Consider the following 3845-nt stretch of genomic DNA (forward strand, 5'->3'; position numbering starts at 1 on the left):
TTTTTTTTTTTTAAAGAAAGGTCTCATGAAGTTTACAGAATTCTACAGGGTCTCTTGGAAGCAGGAGTGGCATCCATTTCCTAAACAACTTGCCTCTGGAAACTCTATGAACTTTGATAAATCAATAGTTACATAAAGGCTTCAGGCCTTTTGTTCATAGTCACTATATGTCGTATTTGACTTGGTGGCAATCAAGAACAACTATAAGAAAAAGACAGATAACCCAATAACAAAATGGGCCAAAGGCATGAAAAGACTCTTCACAAAGGAAGACATTTAGATAACCAATAGACTCATGAAGAAATGCTGAAAATCACTGGTAATCAGAGAGATGCAAATCAAAACAACGAGATATTATCTTAACCCAATAACAGTAACAAATGTTATTTTATGATTTTTAAATTTCAAACCTCTGTCAATTTGTTCTCATAGTAGTTCCTTGAGTTCACTTAAAATTTGTTGGCATTTTCCTTTATTTAACCTATGGTTTATTTAATTAGTTATCTTTGTTTTCCTTGGTTCTTTCCTGATCTGCTGAAGAGACCTTGTCTAAAACCTTTTCATTCTTTGTCAGATTACTTCAATAGGATCTTTTTCTTTGGGAGAATTTTTTTTACTTGTATGATTTCTTGTTGATATATTTTGGTTTAATTTACCTTGATTTACCCTTGTTTTAATACATCAAATGAAGTAAGGATCTCTGTTGGCCTAGTGGTGAGAAGCTGTGCTGCAATCCTTAAAGCACATGGTTCAAAGCCAACAGCTGCTCTGCAGGAGAAGGGTGGACAATCTCCTCCCATGTGCTTAACTGCCTCTGAACACCTGCCAGAGGGTCAGCTATGAGTTGGTTCCAACTCCACGATACAAAACAACAATGGAGCAGATACTGTGCTCTGGTTGCTAGAGTATTAAGCAGCTCACTATCTTTTTTTAGGGTGAATTTAGTAGTAGTTAGAATGGTCATGTAGAACAGCTGAGAGCAGGCTGTGTGAGTGTTCAGTGCCATCTGATATCAATCCAGCCGTACTGTATATCACAGACTCATTGTTATGATGTCAACTGTGATGGCTTTAATACTTGACTCTTAATTTATGTAGAATATTTTTGTTGTTAAGTGTCATCGAGTTACCTGTGACCCATAGTGACAACAGCTCTGAAGCTTGACTTGTCCTGAGCCAGTCTCATGGATTCTAACTCATCAACCCCCATTGCCCCAGTCACTGAGTCAATCCATCTCATTCAGAGTTTTCCTCTCCTGTGCTGTTCCTCCAATCCTTTTGAGCATGATGTCTTTATTAAAGGACCAGTTGGTCCCTCCTGGTCACATTCCCAAAGTACATGAGATTGAGTTTTAAAATCCTAGCCTCCAAGAAGAAACTTGGGTTCATCTTCTCCAAGACAGACCTGTTTGTTTTCTTGGCAACCCAGGATATGTTCAAGATTCTTTTCCAGCACAACTCAAAGGCATTGGTCTTTCTTTTATCATCCTTTGTAATCGCCCAGCTCTCTGATGCATAGAAAATAATTTAAAAAACTGCGACCTGGACCAGGTACTCCTTAATCGCTACACTGACATCATTCCCTCTCAGTACTATGTAGGATGCAAGGGAAGAAAAGAAAAATGAAAATAATCAAATACATAGGGGAAGTTATAAGAAAAATGAACTAATAAGAAAAAAAAGGAAGAAAAAAATCACATACTAACAAAAGTGCTAGCTGCAGCTCTAGTAAGAACAATGAGTAGCACTTGCTCCACAGAAGCTTCTCAGACTGTAAGGAGTAGAGGGTAGAAATAGGAGGGCATCATGGGGAGAAACACTGCAGACCAAAGAAGTGAGATGGTGTGGGTGGGGCACTTACTCTGTGTAATCCCACAGAGTGGTAAGTAAATGAAGAATACCACTTCCAATTGAGAAGAGATTCTATTCCACAGAATTTATGTCACTCTTCTGAAAAAAGAGAAGAAAGAAAAGAGATAGAAATATTTAAAAAATATCAAAAGAAGAAAAAGGAAGGACTATCAATTCAAGGGGATAAAACAGGGAAACAGAACACAGTTGAGGTACAAGTGTGGCTAGAGTGTAAACATAGTGGTCATCTGTGGGACTGTGAAGAGGTGGGGGTCCCCCTGTTGTTGTTGTTATTAGGTATTATTGAGTCAGAACTGACCCATATCTGACTCTCAAGCAGAGTTTCAAAGGCAGTTAATTGCATGAGAGAAGATTGTCCATCTTTCTCCTAAAGAGTAGCTAGTGGCCTTTAACAGCCTGTTTTCAGGATTGTAGCACAGCTTCTTGACACTAGGCCACCAGAACTCCCTGGGGTTCCCCTACAGATCACAAATTGGATGAGAGAAGGTGGCTCAAGCTGTCTACTGCACTGGCTTAAACAAACAAACAAACAAACAAACAAACAACAACAAAAGAAAATAAGTCAAGGGATCTGTGGAAGGGAGAAATGTAAATTTTAAAAAAAGAAAAGAAAAAAAAATGGCAGAGTACAACAGGCCTTGAAGCCTGTGAGTGCAATGAGGAGTTATAGGTCTGATTCTAGTGGATCAAAATAAAATATGGAAGAGGAGGAGAGGAAGGAAGAAAAGGAGAAATGGAAGAATGGAGAAGAACTAAGAAGAAAGAAAAATACATGGAATAGCATTGGAGCAGTAGGAGGTTTGATCATCAGGATAGTGGTGGATGAAGCTCTACCTCTGGTCCCTGGGAGGTTGAGTGAAGTAAATGATGGGGGTAGAAGCCACATCCCCCTGATTTTTCTGTTTGCTGTAATTATAAATGGTCAGACTATGCTTGGCCTGTTTGTAATTCACTACTCCATATGACTTCTTTTTCACTGTTTTCCTTCAGTCGATTACTCTAGTCAGTATTTGATCTACTTCTTTATCCTTTCCTTTGAAGCTCTAGGTTCCAGGATTGTCATCTGTATCTGTTTCACTGGGTCTTTGTTGTACAGCGTCTGGATAGTATATCTGCCTAGTCTGCCATCTTGGCCACACATCAATTGACTATTTCTTAATAAGCCTCAAAAGCTTAGGGTAATAAGGACAATAAATCATTTTTAAATAATTATCTTAGTTCTATAAAGAGACTCATACAATTGTACTTATTCCTATTAAAGCTCCATTGTTTCATAAGTGTAAGAAATATTTATCTCTGGAAGACAACCAGTAAGGAATATACTTACACTGAATGAATAAAATAAATATTCAAGCAAATTATTCACATTGTCCAGTATTTTAGATGTGGACAAAAATTCTTTGAATGTGTCAATATGAGTGGGAACAAAACCTAAGTAAGATTTCAGGTACACATGATATTTTTGTAGGTGAACATTTAATTGAATAAAACTGAAAAAGAACTGTGAGGAAAGCTTACCAAATTAGAGTGTAACTAATTTTCTTTTTTTTTTTTGTCAAATGCTATTACAGGCCAGTTACTAGAAAAACAAAATGTAGACTTTCTATCTCAAGGATAGCCTTAACATCTTAGAACAGCTTTGAGAATAGAGATGATGGATATAAATACTAAATATAAGTCTGAATAAAATATTTCAAAAACTCTCATTGATATGGAGTTAGAGTCAACTCCTAGGTAATCCTGTAGTGGGTTCTCAGAGACTTTTTAAATCACGTGGGAAGCATCTGTCCATCTTTCCCTCCCTTTATGGAGGAGTTGGTGGATTGAAACTGTTTCTCTTTGAGTTGACAGCACAGCTCTTTATCTCTAGGCCACCAGAGCTCCCAAATAAGTACATAGCAAATGCTAAATAGTAATCTATAGAATAATGTTACTAAGATAAATTGTTGTTGTTAAGTGCTGTCAAATCAAGTA

General features: G+C 37.2%; 1 pseudogene; it reads left to right on the forward strand.

Moving 5' to 3' along the window:
• Positions 1 to 3845, forward strand: part of LOC102864180 — an 18691-nt pseudogene that overhangs the window by 1252 nt on the left and 13594 nt on the right.

This window comes from Elephantulus edwardii, unplaced genomic scaffold, assembly GCF_000299155.1.
Source record: "Elephantulus edwardii isolate Elephantulus edwardi_28Jun2011 unplaced genomic scaffold, EleEdw1.0 scaffold00059, whole genome shotgun sequence".
Classification (NCBI taxonomy): Eukaryota; Metazoa; Chordata; class Mammalia; order Macroscelidea; family Macroscelididae; genus Elephantulus; species Elephantulus edwardii.